The 21,264-nt window shown below is 35.7% G+C and overlaps 1 protein-coding gene across 4 annotated transcripts in view; it reads left to right on the plus strand.

The window, feature by feature from the left end:
* The window catches only part of BICC1 (BicC family RNA binding protein 1), a 315,686-nt gene that overhangs the window by 36,947 nt on the left and 257,475 nt on the right, over window positions 1–21,264 (plus strand). The window lies entirely within an intron of this gene.

Raw genomic sequence — 21,264 nt, forward strand, 5'->3', positions numbered from 1 at the left:
TTGCGCCCGGCTAATTTTTTTGTATTTTTAGTAGAGACGGGTTTTTACCATGTTGCCCAGGCTGATCTTGAACACCTTTACCTCAGGTGATCCACCTGCCTCGGCCTCCCAAAGTGCTGGGATTACAAGTGTGAGCCACTGTGCCCAGCTTAGTTTTAAGAATTCTTTGTATATTTTAATTATTTATTTAGTTTGGAGACAGGGTCTTGCTCTATCACCTTGACTGGGGTGCAGTAGCATGATCATGGCTCAAAGCAGCCTCAAAATCCTGGGCTCAAGGAATCCTCCACCTCAGCCTTCTGAGTAGCTGGGACTACAGGCAGTGCCACCATACTCTACTAATATTTTATTTTCAAATATTTTTGTAGAGACGGGGTTTTGCTATGTTGACCAGGCTGGTCTCAAACTTCTGACCTCAAGCAGTCCTCCCACCTCAGTCTCCTAAAGTGCTAGGGCTAGAGGCATGAGTCTCCCTGCCCCGCTGTATATTTTATATACAACTTCTTTATCAGACATGTTTTCTAAATATTTTCTCCGAATCTTTGGTTTGTCATTTCATTCTCTTAATAGTGTCTTTCACAGAGTAGAGTTTGAATTTTATTAAGTCCAATTTATCTATCTTCTTTCATAAATAATGTTTTTTTGTATTGTATCTAAAAACTCATCACTAAACCCAAGGTCATGTAGATTTTCTCCTATGTGTTCATCTAGAAATTTTACTGTTTTGCATTTTATGCCTAGGTTTATGATTCATTTTGCATTGTTTGTAAAATATAAGGTCCAAGTCCAGGTTCATTTAATTTTCTTCTTAGTGTATGAATATCCAATTATTCTAGCATCATTTGTTGAAAAGACTATGCTTTTTTCATTGAATTGCCTTTGTGTGTTTTTCATAAATCAGTTGACTACATTGTATGGGTTGATTTCTGGGGTCTGTGTCTTGTTCCATTGACCAATGCATCTATTCTTTCTGCCAATTCTACAGTTTGGATGGAGTTTGATTTTAATTGGTATTAATTTTTATTTGGGGTTTGAGAAAGAGGTTCTCATTCAATTTTATGACAGTGCTTGTGTGTTTGGGTGTTTTTAAGATATTAGACATTTTATCTCCTTCATCTTGTCATCAGTTTTTAACATTCCACATCCTGTTTGTTTTTAAGTGACATTGAGAATGCACGTCTCTGGTCTTCCTTCACATCTCAGTACTAGTAAATACAACCTCTTTCTGACATATGATATACTTGTTTCCTTTTTATCTGTTCCCCTGATCCTTCACTATTTCATAAAAGTTCATAAAAGCAGGGCTTTTAAAATTTGTTGTTCACTGCTGTATCCCCTTTACCTAGGACTTGCCTGGCATCTGGTAAGATCTCAATGAAGTAATGTGAACTAGATTAATGAAATATGAGGTCTCACATTTATAACATCTTTGAACAACAGGTTATTATACAAAGGTGAATTTGCTAAATGGCTGAACTTTATACCTTTAAGCTGCAAAACTTTTATTATTTATTTACTTTTAAATTGACATAAAAATTTAATATGTTCATGGTATATACAACATGATGTTTTGATATATGTACATATTGTGGAATAGCTCAAATAAGCTAATTAACATATCCATTACCTTGCGTACTTAAGTTTTGTGTGTGTGGTGAACACATTTAAAATCTGTTTTCTTCTCAGTAGTTTTCAAGTATACAGTACATTGTTATTAACTGTAGTCACAATGTGTACAGATCTCTTGAACTTACTTTTCTTGTCTGTGTGAAATTTTGTATCCTTTGACCAACATCTTCCTAATTCCACACCTCTCCTTCCCACCCAGCCCCTGGTAACCATCATTCTACTATTTGTTTCTGTGAGTTTGACTTTTTTAGATTTCGCATATAAGTGAGATCATACATAATTTCTCTTTCTCTGACCTTAGGACTTTTATGACTTCTGACCTCTAAAACTGTAAGACAATAAATTTGTGCTGTTTTAAGTTGCTAAGTTTGTATTATTTTGTTATAGCAGCATTAGGAAAGTAATACAGATGTTTAGTGCAAGGAACACCATGCAAGTTAATTTTAGAAATTAGTCTTCTGAAATGTTTATAAAATATATAAAGACGAGTTTTTTTGGGGGGGGGGGGCTAGACTCCCCCTTCTTTTTTTAGCTTTTTCTTTAATGAACATCAAGCAGATTTTAATGCTCATTTTGTGTGCTAACACTTCTTTGTCATTTTCAAGGGTAGCTTTTTGGAACTTTGTCAATAGAGTACAAAAATGTAAAAAAAACCAGTCTACTGGGTCTGGATGGGAAAGAGTTCACTCTTCATGTGTTAAGAGTCTTAACTTCTTGGTTACCTACAGTGTTTGAGGGGAATGGTGACTTATAGAACTAAAATCATTGAATATCTTATGTTTTACTATACAGATTTATAGTTGCACAAATCTGTAGTTGATATTTTCAAACTGTAATTACATTTTATTCTTATTTCTTTTTTATTATTTTATTTATTTATTTTTGAGATGGAGTCTTGCACTGTCACCCAGGCTGGAGTGCAGTGGTGTGATCTTGGCTCACTGCAAGCTCCGCCTCCCGGGTTCATGCCATTCTCCTGCCTCAGCCTCCTGAGTAGCTGGGACTACAGGTGCCCGCCACCACACCCAGCTAATTTTTTGTATTTTTAGAAGAGATGGGGTTTCACCGTGTTAGCCAGGATGGTCTCCATCTCCTGACCTTGTGATCCACCCGCCTCGGCGTCCCAAAGTTCTGGGATTACAGGTTATTCTTATTTCTTAAACACACCGTAGTGAACTTTTTTGTTTGTGCTATGTCATATAGTATTTTGACCAGAAATAAGGAAATTGAGTTAAAGTCCTGTTTCTGAAACTATCTAGCCAAGTGATCTTAGGAAAGTTATAATTTCTCTAGGTCTCAGTTGAACACTAGATTGGTGGCGAGATATCTTCAGATCTCAACAGTCTCTAAAATTCTGATTGATATTGACCGTATTCCTTGTGACGTTTTTTAAACAGGGCTTTCCTCACAATGATATTAAAGTATGTAGAACATTCCACCTAGGCATGGGCTTTCAGACAGATATATAATATTTTAGTTATTATTTTAAAGAAATTTTTATTCATCTGCCTTTGTTGCTAAGTGTTCCTGTGTTTATATATTTTTTCCTACTGAATTGTAGTTTTGTTCTTTTGTCTTTCCCTTTAAATTGACCCCCATAGGGCTTGTTCATCCCTATAATCTGTTAATAGACTCTCTCAATAAATGTATGACAGATGTAGTGGTGGAGAGAAGACAGACCTCCCAAAGATGTCCATATTCAAATCCCTGGAACTTGTGACTATGTTACCATGGCAAGGGGAATTAGGTTGCAGATGGCTTTAAGGTTACCAATCAGCTGTCCTTAAAGAGGTTAGCCTGGGTTATCCAGGTGGGCCTAATGCAATCACATTGGCAGTAAGTGAAAGAGGGAGGCAAAGGAGTTAGAGTCAGAGGAATTCAATGTGAGAGCAACTTGATTGGAATTGTTGGACTTCAAGATGGAAGGAAGCTGCAAGGAATGTCGGCAGCCTCTAGAAGCTCCAAAAGTCAAGGAGACAGATTATCCTCTAGAGTTTCCAGTAGGATTGCAGTCCATCAACACCTGGATTTTAACCCAGTGAAATCCATTTTGGACTTCTGACCTCTGAAACTGTAAGACAATAAATTTGTGCTGTTTTAAGTTGCTAAGTTTGTATTATTTTGTTACAGCAGCATTAGGAAAGTAATACAGATGTTTAGTGCAAGGAACACCATGCAAGTTAATTTTAGAAATTAGTCTTCTGAAATGTTTATAAAATATATCAAGACAAGTTTTTTTTTTGGGGGGGCTAGACTGCCCCTTCTTTTTTTAGCTTTTTCTTTAATGAACATCAAGCAGATTTTAATGCTCATTTTGTGTGCTAACACTTCTTTGTCATTTTCAAGGGTAGCTTTTTGGAACTTTGTCAATAGAGTACAAAAATGTAAAAAAAACCAGTCTACTGGGTCTGGATGGGAAAGAGTTCACTCTTCATGTGTTAAGAGTCTTAACTTCTTGGTTACCTACAGTGTTTGAGGGGAATGGTGACTTATAGAACTAAAAACATTGAATAACTTATGTTTCAATTTATACTATTTGGATTCTGTAGAACAAGAATTTTATTTAAAATAATGTTTTTATTATGTTTATTTTAAATGATATTAAAAATGAATTACATTTTCTCAAGGTCATTTAAAATGAACTGATTCTTTATTGGGTGATAGGTGGAAGGCAGGAATTGATTGAATTCATACCTGTTAATCCCATATTAAATTCTTAAGGAGTTAGGAAGATCTGTGGTGGTTGTACTAATTCTACAGTTAAGGAAAGCTGAGAGTCAGAGAGGACAATTTTAAGTGATGAGCTCTATTAGCTTATCTGTTTTATTGTCGAACCCTGAGCAGAACTTAGTCTCTGAACTTTAAATCTGGTCTTCTTTTCCTGTCTTGTAAGACAAAAATGGGAGAATTTCAGGCTTTTAAAATTGAACTTTAGTCAATGCTGTAGTTATGTACTTTTTATAAAGAGCCTACAATATATAGATTCTCTTATTAAACATGTTAGCCATTATAAACGCCTTAGGCAAACAGGCATTCTTATTTTATGGTTCAGTTTCTGAAGTTCCTACTCTTTTTTGTTGTTCTTCCTGTGATGTAAGTCAGGAGCAGTGGTTTTGGAAGAAAGTATAAAGAAGGTGCAAACATCAGAAAAAAAATACTTGTGTGTTTACTAGAACAGCATTTGTATAATAAGAATTACTTTGTGTTTTTGACCCATGAAATATACACATTCATTATGGCTAAAAGGAAGGACCTAATTTAAACAATGTGATATCAATGTTGGTTTAATATCCTGATTTTTAAAGTCTTATATGACTTACATTTGATTTTTTTATTTTGCCTCTCTAGCCTTGTTAGAATTACATTTAATTTTGGTATAATAAATTCTGTTATATATACCTCCTTTTCTATTTTATATATTAATATTTTACTATTTTATTTTCTTGTAAGCTTAATTCTGTTTGTTTCTCTTTTGGCTCTGTGACTGATCAAGAACATACTAAATGTATGAAGTCTGAGCTCGTTATTTTAAATTTGTAATGTCCAGGTTTTGTTATAAATACCTTAGTGTCTTTCTTTAAAAAGTAAAAGAACAAGTAATAAGTAACTCACATAGTGGGGAGAGTAAAACCATTTTAGCTGAAATGGTTTAGATCTAGGATAATTATTTGGGGGAAAATACATTTTTGAGATTTTTTCATATTTTTGCTTGAATTACCTTTACTTTCAGTGCAAACTTCTGAAATTTGATGTAATGTACTCTTTATTCCTGTTGTAACAACCTCATAGATGTCAGGCTTTTATTTTACAGCTGAAGAGAATAGAGGCTGTTGGACAATTTTTTTTTTTTTTTTTTTTTTTTTTAGGTGGCTGACCCTAGGACGTAAGCAGCAATACTAAATGTTGCAACTTGTGGTCCTATGTATTGTAACCTGTTGGAAGTAGAGTAATTAGTAGTACTGGTGGAAATCTTAAAAACATCAATATAAATAGGCAAAATTTCTTTTCTGATTATCAAGATCAAAAAAGGGAAGCTAAGGTCTAGGTGATGAGGTTCTCTATGTGAAGTCAGTTAATTTTCAATGAGCAGATCAGCGTTCTTATCTCTTCTCACAATAATGATTAGCAGTTCTTTGCAAAGGAAGTTTCAGTGAGTGCTTGAACAATATGGGTCACTGAGGTCTGTCATGCGAAACTAAGTGTTGGCCTGGCATCTCTGGAACTCAAATGATGGCCAAGCAGGCTTGACTTCAGTGAAACAGGGTTTTAATGATTAAATGGAAATGGATGAAGTTGGTGAACAAATATAGTGACTTCAAAGCCTTTAACTTGGATTACTGGAGAATCAAGTGAAATATTTCACCGCTGTGTTATCACTAAAGAGAATCAGTTCTGTGCGTGGTATTGGTTCTCTAAACATTATGTTCTACACTAAGGACCCGAACTGTCATTCCCAGTTAGATAGTGTTTGAATGGGAAGTAATGTTGAATTGTTTATTCTTAAAATTTTTTTTTATTTCATTAATTATGGTTATTTAGATAATCCATCAATTATAGAATGAGAAGCCTATTTGTAAGATTGTGGAATTTCTAGTTTTAGAGTGTTGGGGGATAGTTAATATTATGACAAATTATTAACTTAGGGTGATTGCGAAAGTTATACCTCCTAGGTTGAGTTTAAAATGCTAGTCTCTTACTGTTGAATGTGAAACCTTGAATATGTGTAATTTTTATTGGCATGGGTGTATGCATACAAATAGAGAAAGGTAAATTCTACTCATTTGCAGCTTCTCAGATATTCTGAAATTGCATTACTAGCTCTAAAATAAACATAATAGGTCAATTTGGTCTTGCATCGAAGCATTTTATGTAAGGAAAATGTATATTAAAAGTTATTGAATTTCTTGATGGGCCATAAATCCCCTTAGCATCAAAGTTTGCAGCTTGGTTAAGAGTATGAAGGAGAAAAGAAACTTGACCAAGAAATGTTACTTAGAAAATATTTGTATGGAGTTAAATTACCATAATTTCAATTCCTCTTATGCCAGATTTTGCCCTTAAAAGTGGAAAGCAATTTGATTGATAGAGCAGTTGATGCAGGCAGGCAGAAACCTTTTTTTTAAAAAAATCACTCTTCAGATTGCTCATGAGTTTGTTTTTTTCTTAACATCCCTTACAATATTATCATTATGTAAATATTTGCTGTGGAATCAAGTAGTATACTTGGAGTGATTAAGAAGAAAACAATCTTAAATTACTAAGTATGCAGTTCAAAAGATAATGGCCTAGGCATCAAAGTCCGAAAGAGTGTCAGTTTTGTCCTTTTGTCTGTTTCTTCTCAGTCATATGAGGCTTCCATTTAAAAAGAATTCTCATATGTTTTTCTTGCATTACTATTTTTTATTCTAGTGTAACATCTTTTTGAGTGGTTTCTTCATATGAGGTGTGTGGTTAGTAGAATGATGGCCCCTAAAGGATGTCTACATTCTCATTCCAGGAATTCATGAATGTTACCTCGCGTTGTAAAAGGGACTTTGCAGATGTGATTAAGGATCTTGAGATGCAGGATTGTCCTTGATAGTTATTTTTTCTCTGTCTGAAGGATTTCCTTTAACATTTCTTATCCTTTAATATTCTCATTTTGCCTTTATTTTTGAAAGATGTTTTCGTTGAGTAAATAATTGTAGGTTGACGGTTTTTTAAAATTGCTTTTAAGATGTTCTACTCTTTTCTGGCTTGCATTGTTTCTGATGAGAAATTGGCCATCAACATTGTCTTTGTTGCCTTGTAGATAATGTGTATTTTTTTCTCTAGCTGTTTTAAAGATTGTCTTTAACATCGGTTTTAAGCAATTTAATGATATATGACAGCGTTTTTTTTTTTTCATGTGTTCAGTGGAGTTCATTGAGCTTCTTGGATTTATAGCTTTATTGTTTTCATTAGATTTGGAATAATTTTAACCATTATTTATTCAAATATCCTTTCTGTTTCTCCTTCATTGGGAACTCCAATTACACATATATTCGACTGCTTGATGTTGTTCCACAGCTTATTGATGTTCTATTCAATTTTTTCCAGTATTTTAAAAATCACCATTTAACTTTAGATAATTTCTGTTGCTATGACTGTAAATCCAGTCTCACATTTTTTTCTCACATAGACTAATGTGCTATTAATACTTTCAGTGCTTTTTTACCCCAAAGATGTAGTTTTCATCTTGAGAAGTTTAGTTGGGATCTTTTGAATATCTTAACACTTTTCAAATTTTTCTCTAGCTTTTTAAATACACAGTAACCTTTTTTTAATGTTCTTTTCTGTTATTCTAACATGTAACAATTCTATGTTGGTTTCAGTTAATTGATTTTTCTTCTCATGGCCTGTATTTTCCTGTTTCTTTACATGTCTAGTAATTTTTGATTAGAGGCCAGACATTGTAATATTACCCTTTTTGGTCCAGATATTTTCGTACTCTTGAGCTTGTTAAGGGATACAGTTAAATCACTTGGAAAGAGTTTGACCCTTTTATGTCTGTCTTTCTGCTTTCTCAGGTAGGACCAGAGCAGCTTTTAGTTCAGGGCTAGTTTTACCTCCTACTGAGGCAAAAGCCTTCTAAGTTTTCTACCTGATATCCTGTTAATTATAAGGCTTTCTACTCTGACCATTGTGAACAGGAGGAGCTGTTCTAAAACTATGTGAGAGTTAGGATTATTTCCTATAATCCTTTCAGTTGGTTCTCTAGTAGTTTACTCATATGCATGGGTTGATCGGTACTCAGCTGCACACTCAAGGAGTAAGCCTGAACATCTCCAGAGTTCTTTGTCCTTGCAGCTTTCACCTCTTTGCTATTCTGCCCTGCAAACTCTAGGCGTCTTGGTCTCTTTGGTTTCCAGGCCCAGTTCCTCTACTTAGAGAGACTTCTAGGTTCCACCTTGCTTCATGCTTTTCGCGTCACAATCTGGAAGCTCTCCTGGCAATAAGCTGGTTCAATTGTATGATTATTTTATTTGTTTCCCCCCAGGAATCGGCATGCTTTGTTGCTTGTTCAGTGTAAAACCACTCTTAAATTTATGTTTTCCATTTTTGAGGTGTTTTCAAATGTGAGGGTAAATCAGGTCCCATTTTCTCTATCTTGGCTGGGAGAGTATGTCTCTTGCCTATGAGATCTTAATCTTAACTCTAAGCAACATTCTTAGTTTCTTAGTTCACAGGTGCTGCTGTAACAAAAATTCCCTAGATTGGGCAGTTTATAAACAACAGAAAATTATTTCTCACGGTTCTGGAGCCTGGGAAGTCCAAGATCAAGGTGCTAACAGTATAGGTGTCTAATGAGGACCTGTTCCTCATAGATGATGCCTTCTAGCTGCATCCTCACATAATGGAAAGGGCAAGGCATTTACCTGGGTTCTCTTTTATAAGGTCACTGATCACATTTATGAGGGCTCTTTCCTTACACTTTAATCACCTCCCAAAGTTCCACCTCCTAATACAATCACCTTGAGAGTATGTTTCAAAAATGAATTTTGAGATGATACAAATATTCAAACCATACAAATATTCAAACCATAGCACTTAGCATTGCCTTTTGTGGTACTGAAGTTGCTGTTGCTAACTTCATGATGTGTTTTAATTAATAACCACCCCCCCAGGACTTTTACTTTCATAATTGGGCCCCCAAAAATAATGTATTTATATATATTTAGGAGATTTATAATGACTTATCTGAGAGTCTGTAAAATATAGCAGAAATCTCAGTGTTCAGTCACAATGCTGAGAAATACTAAAATTAAAGTTGTAAAGGATTTACAGAACTGAAAAATGGTAGCATGCTTACTCACTTTTTGCATGCTAAATTTATTTCTAGGCATTTGTTTTTTTTTTTGGTAAGTAGATATTGTAAATGAGATTGCTTTCTTGAATTGTTTTTCAGCTCTTTCGTTATTGCTTTATAGAAATGCTACCAAATTTTGTATTTTGATTTTGTGTCCTACACCTTTATTAAATTCATTTATCAGTTCTAAGAATTGGTGGAGACTTTAGGTTTTTCTGTATATAAGATTATATTGTCTGCAAACAGAAACAGTTTGATTACCTTGTTTCCAGTTTGGATGCTCTTTCTGTTCCTTAATTGTTCTGGCTAAGCCTTCCAGTACTATGTTGAATGTGAGTGGTAAAAGTGGATATCCTTTCCTTGTTCCAATTCTTAGAGGAAAGCCTTTCACATTTCCCTTGTTCAGTATGGCGTCAGCTATGGGGTTGTCATGTATGGCCTTTATTGTGTTGAGGTACATACCTTCTATGTGTAATTTGTTGAGAATTTTTATCATGAAGGGATGTCGAATTTTATCAAATGCTTTTTCTGTGTTTATAGAAATAATCATTTAGGCTTTGTTCTTCATTTTGTGATATATCATGTTTATTGATTTGCATGTATTCCTGGGATAAAGCCCACCTGATCATGTTGTGTAATTTTTTGATGTGTTGTTGGATTTGGTTTGCTAGTGTTTTGTTGAGGATTTTTGCATCTAGGTTTATCAGGGGTTTTGGCTTGTAGTATTCTTTTTTTTTTTTTTTTGCAGTGTCTTTGTCTCGCTTTGGTATTAGGGTAATGCTGGACTCATAGAATGACTTAGGAAGAATTACCTCCTCTTCAATTTTTTGGAGTGATTTGAGAAGAATAAATGTGAGTTTTTTTATAAGTTTGGTAGAATTTAGCAGGAAAGTCATCCATTCTTGAGCTTTTCTTTGTTAGGAGACTTTTTATTACTGACTCAATCTCCTTACTCATTATTAGTTTGTTTAAGTTTTCTATTTCTTCCTGGTTCAATCTTGATAGGTTGTATGTGTCAAGGGATTTATTCATTTCCTCTAGGTTTTCTAGTTTGTTAACATAAAGTTGTTCATAACAAGCGCTGATCTTTTGTATTTCTGTGGTATCAATTGTAATGTCTTCCTCTTTTATTTCTGATTTTGTTTATTCGGGTATTCTCTCTTTCTCCTGGTTAGTCTATCTAGTGGTTTATTGATTCTGTTTATCTCTTCAAACAACTGTATTTCGATTTCATTGATCTTTTGTATTTTTTTAGTCTCTATTTTGTTTATTTATGCTGTGATCTTTAAATTTGTTTTTCTTTTACCGACTTTGGTAGAAGGAAAGATTTGCTTTTGCTTTTTAAATTCCTTGAGGTTGTTCATTTCAGATCTTGCCACTGTTTTGATGTAGGTGTTTATTGCTGTAAACTGTTTTCTTAGTTCAGCTTTTGCTGTATCCCATAGATTTTGGTATGTTGTGTTTGTATTTTAGTTTAATAATTTTTTTTGTTTCCTTCTTAATTTTTCTTCATCACTCTACTGGACTCTACTGGTGTTCAGGAACATATTTTCATTTCCATTTATTTGTACAGTTTCCAAAGTTCTTATTTATTCCTAGTTTTATTCTATTGTGATATGATTTCAATTTTTAAAAATAGATTGAGGCTTGTTTTTGGGTTATTATCTGGTCTATCCTGGAGAATTCTCCATGTGCTGATAAGAATGTGTATACAGTAGCTGTTGGATGAAATGTTCTGTAAATGTCTGTTAGGTCCATTTGGTCTGTGATGCAATTTGAGACTGATTTTTGTTGCTGTTGATTTTTCTATCTAGATGACCTGTTCAATATTGAGAGTAGAGTGTTGAAGTCCTCAACTATTATTGTATTGGGGCCTGTCTCTCCCTTTTAATCTAATAATATTTAGATCTATTAATTCATGCTTATGTATCTGGGTTTTCCAGTGCTGGGTGCATATATTTACAATAATTATATTTTCTGGCTGAATTGATCTCTTTATCATTATATAATGACTTTTTTTTCTCTTTTTATAGTTTTTGACTTAAAAATTCATTTTATCTAATATAAATATAGCTACTCCCATTTAGTTTTGGTTTCTCTTTGTGTAGAATATTCTTGTTCATCCCTTCATGTTCAGTCTATGTGTTCTTTATAGGTGAAATGAGTTTCTTATATGCATATAACTGGGTCTTGTTTCTTTTTTTAAAAAAATCTATTCAGCAACTCTATATCTTTTATTGGAGAATTGAAACCAACCATTTATATTCAGGATTATTATTGATAGGTGAGAGCTCACTCCTGTTATTTTGTTTTTTTCTGGTTGTTTTGTGTATCATTTGTTCTTTTCTTCCTCTCTTATTGTTTATCTTTGGTGGTGGTTTTCTGTAGTGATAGGATTTGATTCCTTTCTCATCCTTGTGTATCTGCTCTGTCAGTTAATTTTATACTTTCATATGCTTTCATGATGTTAAATTTTGTCCTTTTACTTCCAGATGTAAGACTCCCATAAGCCTTTCTTATAAGGTTGCTCTAGTGGTGATGGATTTCTTCAGTTTTTACTTGTCTAGAAAAGACTTTATTTCTTCATTTCTGAAGAATATTTTTGCTGGGTACAGTATTCTTTGCTGGCAGTTTTCTTTCAGCATTTTGAATATATAATACCACTTTCTTTTTGCTGGTAGCATTTCTGCTGATAAATTTGCTGTTAGTATGATGGGGAGTCCCTTTTTACTTCATGCTTTTCTCTTGCTGTTTTGAAAATTCTCTCTTTGTTTTTGACTTTTGACAGTTTTCAGTAATGTGCCTTGGAGAGAACTTCTTTGAATTAAATTTACTGAAGGATTTTTGAGCTATCATATCTTTTCCATGACTTCGGATATTTTCAGCTAGTATTTCATTAAATATATTTTCAATACCTTTTTCCATCTCTTTGTTGAATTCCTATAATGCGAAAATATGTTCACTTATTTGTGTTCCGTAGTCTTATTGGCTTTCTCCATTCATTTTTATTGTTTTTTCTTTTTATTTTGTTTGACTTGACTATTTCAAAAGACCCATTTTTATCTTTAGAAATTCTTCCTAGAAAAATCAATCTCTTCTGCTTGATCTAGTCTATTGTTGAAGCTCTTAATTTTGTTTTCTTATTTCATTCATTGAATTCTTTAGCTCAATATTTCTGTTTTGTTCTTTTTTATATCTATTTGTGTTGAATTTCTCATTTAGATCATGAATTGTTTTTGTTTTCATTGAATTCTCAGTCTGTATTCTCTTGTATCTTGCTGAGTTTTCTTAGGATCATCATTTTGAATTCCTTTTCAGGCATTTTATAAATTTCCTTTTTTGGTGTCAGTTACTGGAGAATAGTTTTCCTTTGGAGGTGTCATGTTCCTTGCTTTTCACTTCTCTTGTGGTCTTACATTGATATCTGTGCTCACTGCTTGTGATTTTATGTAGTTTTTGTAAGGATAATTTTTTTTTTCTGTTTATGTGTCTTGTAGTGCTGGTTTGGTAGAGTGTTTTCATTTTAGTTCTGGATTGGAACAATATTGTCTTCTTGTGCTTTCTTTGGCGTATTCAGTGTCAGCTGTGTCTGCAAGTGCCTCAGTGGCCTGGGCTGTGGGTGTTTCTGTAGGCAGTGGCACAGCTTTTTTGGTGTGGGGCCTGCCAGGCAGGCTGACTCTCAGGTCTTTGGGAGCGTATAGGGGCTCCCTTGGTCTTGAGGGTAGTCTCCTCTCTATGCTGGGCCACTGCTTCTTGGTATACAGGTTGCTGTATGGGCTTGCATGCCTGAGTCATTGCCGTACCACTGGGTTCAGGGTGGCATCATTGTGCTGCAGCCTTCTCTGTAGGCATGGTGAGATAGTGGAGGGGTCACAGGGATATGGAATTGCAGGGATATTAGGCCCCAGGGAAAGATGCACTCTGGTAGTAGCTCCTCTCTCAATATGGCTCTGTGCCGCAGCAGCCTGGGTCCTGGGGGTTGCAGGGGAGACCCAGCATGAGTTTTCTCTGGGGAGCAGTGCAGCCATGTTAACTTTAGGCAGCTCTCTGTACCCTGACTAAAGTGTACTCCACTTAGTCCTCTGTGAGGACTGTGGGGCTTTCCTATAGCAAGCATTGCAGGCATCCATGGTGGCAACAGAGGCTACCTCTTACCTTTTCTCCACAATGGAGAGTTCCTCTTGGTTCAAGCCAATCCTTGCTGGATGCTTTACTTCCTTCTCTGTGATACTATCCTGAGTTTTTGTGTCCAGAGGCTTTTTGCCACTTCCTTGCTAACTTGCAGTGTTCTCTCTTAGACATTCTACTCGAAGTGCAGTTATCTCTTGTTGTTTTGGTTCTTTGTGGAAGAGGCTAGCACTGGACACCTCCACTCAGCCATTGATGATGACATGTTCTCTGCTTTTGACTACATGTACTTTGAAAATCAGAGACAAAGGGGTGTTTTAAAGTTTTCCTTTCATGTCTCTTAGCAACAGCAAATAAATTTTCTTTGGATTGCAATTTTATAAGTGATAAAAATTTTTAGCAATATGATGGGGTGATTGAAATTTCTTGATAAAAGTTGCCAGTTTTTCTAATGTTTGCCGTGAAAAGTAGATTGCATATTTGAGTACTCAAACACATATATTTAATTGCTGATAGTATCCTATGCCACATTTTATTTTGTACGGCTCTTTCTTTTGTCTTTCAAGTAGAAAAATAAAAGTCTTGTGATATTTTGTGATAAATATGTGACCAAAGTTGAAGGAGAGTGAAAGCTGAACACTATATTTTAAGCTAATCTTAATTTAAAATATTTTTTGTTTTAACTTTATATTTTTGTTATAAATTTACATACAACATAGTAATTTTGAGTATTTTTTTGGTCACTCTTCTTTTTCCTTTTCTCTTTCTTGACTGTTTAAAAAATTAAATGGTTTTGAAGGAAAGTCACACAATGCTTTGCTCTCATTTATTGTTTATTTTCCATGGCTATAAATCAAGTCCATAAATGAGAAAATGGTTTTGGCTTTTTCAGTGAGGCTTGAAGTGCTTGCTGATCATGGTGTCTGAACCAGTGGGGCTGTCCTTGGCTTTACAGGTGGCAGGCAGTTAATATTGATCATCTCAAATATCAGCAGTATATCTGGCATTTTATGGATGAAGAACCTATTTTATGGATGAAGAACCTAATATTCAGTGAGATCACTGTAAGCTGCTCCTTGTCACTCAGTGAGCAAGAGGTTGATTTTTTGAACTTCATGACAACTATGACATTATGCTGTTTTCTACCTTTTCCCCTTGGACATGGGTAGAGACAACTATTACCAGTTCAATTGCCCCTTGTTCATTGTTATGGAGGTCAGTGTACCATCATCCAGAGGAATCACTGGCCTTTCAATTACAGTCCCAAACTAGTCTGTTGGGATGTCCCACAGCTTTATAAAAAGAGGCTATGAAACCTATTTGATATGAATTTGGTAAATATGGTTATAAATGGTTCTGGCTATTTATTTGAGAAAAATCTACAAAATGGGACTTTTAGGAATAATCCCTTTTTTATTAATTTATTTTGGCAATAAGTTAAAAATATGAAATAATGTACTTTTAGGCATAATTTTGTCCTTTTCATTTTATATAATATTGGTATTAAAGAGGAATAGGAAAGAAGGAATTACTCAAGAATATGACGTCCCTTTTTTTAAAATTATTTGATTTACCTGTTTACATTTTTTGCTTCAACTTACCTAGCCATCAGAGAAACTTTTATTGTAAGCCAAATTTTCCAACACTTCACACTCACTGATTCATCTCCTGGGTATCATGTGAATATTCTGACCATTTATATCAGTGAAAAAATTTGTATGTTTGCAAATTGATAGAAAGAGATGCATTTCATATTTAGGATTTTATTAGCTTTTATGCTTCATCTATGCTATTTAAGCAGGTAGGCACATGTGAAAAACTGATATCAATTAGCCATTACATAATTATTTTGCATCTGTTATGTCCATGTGCCTAGGAACACAGTGTGAATAAGCCAGGCCTAGACCCTCATCTCTAAAGACTTGCAGTCAAGGAATTGCAGGAGCTTTTGGAATGTTGAACAGATGCTGAGCAGAGCCTCTTTTCATCCTGTCCTCAGAGGAGCTGGTCAGTCAAATCTGCCAAAATTCTCTGCCTCTGTGTAGCCTATTCCTTGGGGGTTTAGGAAAGAGGGCAATAATCCTCTGAGTCAGAGAGCAGACCATCTCTCATCCTTCACAGCAGCTGGATGCTACTGTCTCCCCTTGCCCCCCCGATGTATGCCCTGGGCAGACAGTACTAAATATAATGGAAAGCCAAAATACTTAACTGGAAACCTTTGTCATATTAATTAGATCTCTCTTTGCTTCAGGCTGTAAAACTGATTAGTGTTCTCAAAGTCCCTGAGAAGACTTTGCTATCTTCTTTGACTCATCTATGAAGGAAGGGGTAGAAGACTGGTTGCAGGGTAAGGCTGGCCCAGTCTAGGGAAAATCTTTTTTGTTTTTTTGAAAGGTCAATATATTTTTTAAAAATCCTTTATTTCCATAGGTTTTTGGGGAACAGGTGGTGTTTGGTTACATGCATAAGTTCTTTAGTGGTGATTTCTGAAATGTTGGTACACCTTACCCAAGCACTGTACACTGTACCCAATTTCTAGTCTTTTATCCCTCAGCCCCATCCCACCTTTTCCCCTGAGTCCCTATAGTCCATTGTATCATTCTTATGCCTTTGCATCCTCATACGATGTTTGGTTTTCCATTCCTGAGTTACTTCACTTAGAATAATGATTTCCAATTTTATCCAGGTTGCTGCAAATGCCATTTTTTCATTCCTTTTTATGGCTGAATACTAATTCAATGATGTGTGTGTGTGTGTGTGTGTATATACATATACACACGTATGTATGTGTGTGTATATACATATACACACGTATGTATGTGTGTGTATATACATATACACACGTATGTATGTGTGTGTATATACATATACACACGTACGTGTGTGTGTATATACATATACACACGTACGTGTGTGTGTATATACATGTACACGTACGTATGTGTGTATACATGTACACACGTATGTATGTGTGTGTATACATGTACACACGTATGTATGTGTGTGTATACATGTACACACGTATGTATGTGTGTGTATACATGTACACACGTATGTGTGTGTATACATGTACACACGTATGTGTGTGTATGCATGTACACACGTATGTGTGTGTGTATGCATGTACACACGTATGTATATGTGTGTATCTATACATGTACACACTTGCATATACATACGTGCATATGTATATATGTATAGATACAAACATATATGTACACACACACCACATGGTGTGTATATATATATTCAATTATATATATACATACACATATATATACACACACATATATGTACACCACGATTTCTTTATCCAGTCATTGATTGATGGGCATTTAGGCTAGTTTCATATTTTTGCAATTGTGAATTTTGCTACTATAAACATGCATGTGCAAGTATCCTTTTTGTATAATGACTTCTTTTTCCTCTGGGTACATACCCAATAGTAGGATCGCTGGATCAAATGGTAGTTCTACTTTTAGGTCTTTAAGGAAACCACAGTGTTTTCCACAGTGGTTGTGCTAGTTTAAATTCCCATCAGCAGTGTAAAAGTGTTCTCTTTTCACCATATCCCCATCATCATCTATTATTTTTTGATTTTTTTGACTATGGCCATTTTTGCAGGAGTAAGGTTGTATCGCATCATGGTTTTGATTTGCATTTCCCTGATCATCAGCAATGTTGAGCATTTTTTCATATGTTTGTACCCCTTATCTTCTGATGTGTTTGTGAGAAAGGCCCTTACTTGGAATGTGTGTCCATTCTTCTGTTATTCACGATTTCAGCAAGCTTGCTTACCTGGTGTTTAAGTCCACAGCTAACCAGAAGTGACACAGTAGAGGCTTGGAGAAGGGATATTTAGGCCACTTACTCTCTGACATTATAAGTATACAGCACAGTTGAAACCTGATGGGAGAATAATAAAAAGGTGTAAAAACCTGAAAACTGATTGTACTCTGGTAATAGGAGGTAGAGAGGCAGTGGCAGCTGTGCACCTCTTTGGAGGCCTGCAGAATCATAATTCATGTGCATAGTGGTGGGTTAGACCATGTCTCTTGTGCCTTAGGAAAGATGGGGAAAAAGTGTTTTAAAATGTCACAGAAAGCTTTCTATGCTTAATGGTTTACTTACATTTTGTTGTTGTTTTGCTTAAAGGTATAAACTTTAGTTTTTTATGGTGGACTATTCCCAGACCTGAGGTTTTAGTGCACATGTCATTAATCAGCCTCTCCCATAAGCTCTCAAAAATTATTTGGATGATTTTTTCTCCCTTTAGGAAAGTTATGAAGAGAAAGAAAATACAGTGATTTGTCATCTTTTAGGGGAGAGATATATATATATGTGTGTGTCTTTTAGGGGATATATATATGTCTTTTAGGGGATATGTATATGTGTTCTAGGAGATAAATATATGTATGTCTTTTGGGGTGTATGTATATGTATCTTTTAGGGTATATATATATCTCTTTTAGGGGATATATATATCCCCTAAAATTATATATAAAATATATAATTTCCAATCCCCCAATTGGCTTATTTGACTTTAACGTTTCAGCATACTTTTTTGAGCCTCTGCTGAATGCTGTGCCTGTAATTGCATAGCTAAGACCTTAGACAGCCACTGTCAGTTTAAAGTCAATACTTAAATACTTATAGTTAATAGATTACTTATAACATAGCATTTATAAAGTTCCTGCTATCTAGAGACTCCCTGATCAATTGTGCTTGGAAGTGTGAATACCCAGGGAAGGCAGTGACGTCATCTGATTCTAAAGTAAGTGTCTTAAGGGACTTACTTACCTAGCGACCTGTAAGTGCAGAGGCTTCAATGTTGGAAAGGGCATGGTATATTTGGAGAAGACTGGGAGGTTTATGTGATCAAAATGCTCAGGGGAGAATGGTGAGGGAATCAGAAAGAAAAAACAGTTAAAATCTTCTCTCCTGGAGTGATCATTTTGCAGTCAGTGGCATTCTACTCCCAACAACTTTCTGGCTATCTGAGTTTAGGTAGTTTACCTTGATTTCCTCATCTGTACAGTCAGTGGTGCTAACAGTGAGACTCCAGTCTCTAGGAGAGCTTTTCTAAGGACTAGATGAGGAGATACAGAGGTCTTGAGCACACTGCCTGGAATTAAGTGCTCTCTACAGGTTATTCTCTCCTTTTTCTTGTTCTGCTCAGGACCCCTGGTGACATCCTTGTTACTTTCATCCTGACTGACAGATGCCGAGTAGAGCCCTAGGATTTGATACGAAAGGGCTGGCTTGGGAATGCCTTTAAGTAAGCAACATTTGGTTTGCTCCTTCAGAGAGTTCTCCTTGAGATCACCACAGTCTAAACCTGGGTCACATTTGTTCCAAGGACTTCTAAAGCTAATTCTGTATTATGTAGCACTTATTTTAATGTTCCAGTGGGTTATCTGTTCACCTCAAAGATTAAACTGAGAACTCCTTCTGGCAAGAATGAAAGGAAAGGAAGAGGGGTTGTTGGCCAGCAAAAACAGAATAGAAGAGAAACTAGTGCCCAGAACGCCCACATCAGCACACCACATCCACTCCAAGGAGGCTTTTCAACCCCAAACATCCAGCCAGGGTTTTTAGGTAAGGATTGGTCTTTGTGTTCAGTGTTTGTCTTGGACATCTTCACATTTTTTCCTACTCCTGTGCTCCACTCCCTTCTCCCCCTTGCCTTCCCTCAACTCAGTGGGTTATTGGAAGAAAGAAGGCAAGAATCACATCTGAACACCTTTTGTAAGAACGACATGATATTACCAAGGCCTCTTTAAGGAAGGGGAATTTGGCCCCAAAGCCAACTGGCCTCTTGGCTCGCCATGGAGTGGGTTTGGAAGCAGCTACTGCTCAGGCTTTCCCTCCTTTACCTTTTGTGTTCCTAAGGAAAGATTTTTGTAAAAAGACAAATCAAGACATTCTACTTCTTGGGGTTATCCCTAAGAATTTTCAGCTTGGGCCCTTTTAATTTTTCCCTTCTCTAAATAACAAAGGTAGGGAAATGAACCTGGACAGGTTTGATAAAAGTACACTAGAAATGCTGTTCGTGTATGTTTAAAAGTTACATTGAAAGGGAGAAAACAGCACTTCAAGTTAAGTAAGTTACATGTAGAATGCAGTCTTTACATCTAATAATATTCATTTGGAGATGGTATGACTCAATGTTCGTCTACAGTTTCCTGGAAGTTCTTCAATCTCAAACCTCTTTAAATTATACAGTGTTGCATTTTTCTTCTTGTTGCAGTTCACCTCATCACAAGGAATATATGTACATGCCACAATACTTAAACATGCAATTAAAATGGAATGTCTTTTTAAAAAGTATACTTTAAGTTCTGGGATACATGTGCAGAATGTGCAGGTTTGTTACTTAGGTATACACATGCCATGGTGGTTTGCTGCACCCATCAGCCCATCATCTACATTAGGTATTTCTCCTAATGCTATCCCTCCCCTAGGCTCCCACCCCCTGGCAGGTCCCAGTGTGTGATGTTCCCTTCCCTGTATGCATGTGTTCTTGTTGTTCACCTCCCACTTACGAGTGAGAACACGTGGTGTTCGGTTTTCTGTTCCTGTGTTAGGTTGCTGAGAATGATCGTTTCCAGCTTCTTCCATGTCCCTGCAAAGGACATGAACTTATCCTTTTATATGGCTGCATAGTATTCCACGGTGTATATGTGCCACATTTTCTTCATCCAGTCTGTCATTGGTGGACATTTGGGTTGGTTCCAAGTCTTTGCTATTGTGAATAGTGTTGCAGTAAACATATGTGTGCATGTGTCTTTATAGTAGAATGATTTATGATCCTTTGGATATATACCCAGTAATGGAATTGCTGGGTCAAATGGTATTTCTGGTTCTAGATCCTTGAGGAATTGCCACACTGTCTTCCACAATGGTTGAACTAATTTACACTCCCAAAAACAGTGTAAAAACATTTCTATTTTTCCACATTCTCTCCATCATCTGTTGTTTCCTGACATCAGGAATGTTTTGGGGGAAAATATTTCTGAGAGTATCCCTCAGATAAAACTTCGGGAACTATAAGTTGTCAGTTGCAGTAAGCAGTACATAAGCAAACATTACTGCCTAGTGAGAGAGCATGAAAGTCAATGAATTTATTCGTTCTGATGAAGAGCCTTTGTTGGGAAATTTATTTAAAGACAATAGATGTAGTATCCAGTTCTGATGTCAGGGTTAGAGAAATTATCTTTGGCTAAGGTTATCTCCTATTTTGCCCTGTAACATTGAAATGCATGCTGTTATGTGATGCCAGCATGTGCTTTTCCTGGCTTGCTGCCCTCTTAGGTTTGGCCCTGGCAGATTGAAAGGTTCTCCAAGTTGGCCAACCCTTGTGGTGAACTCTTTGAGCATGATAGGCTGGAGGCGGTGGCAGGAGCAGCCAAGATGACTGGATTCTGGTGTTGAAAGAGGGTGAAGTGAAACTATTCATAACAGATGCAGAGTTACTTACTTCAATTGATCCCATCTTTGTAGGCTTCTTTTCAGCTTTAGAACTGCTTCTTACTTTGGCTTTGTATGTTTATCTTTCCCTTAACTTTCTAGTCATAATATATTTGAGTCAGCAGAGCTTACAATTTGTGCCTAATTTGCACAAATAAAGTTTGGAAACTTAAAGGTCAGGGAAGTTATGTGCAAATAGGAAATTTAAC

This window comes from Pan troglodytes, chromosome 8 (genome assembly GCF_028858775.2).
Source record: "Pan troglodytes isolate AG18354 chromosome 8, NHGRI_mPanTro3-v2.0_pri, whole genome shotgun sequence".
In the NCBI taxonomy this organism is placed as follows: domain Eukaryota; kingdom Metazoa; phylum Chordata; class Mammalia; order Primates; family Hominidae; genus Pan; species Pan troglodytes.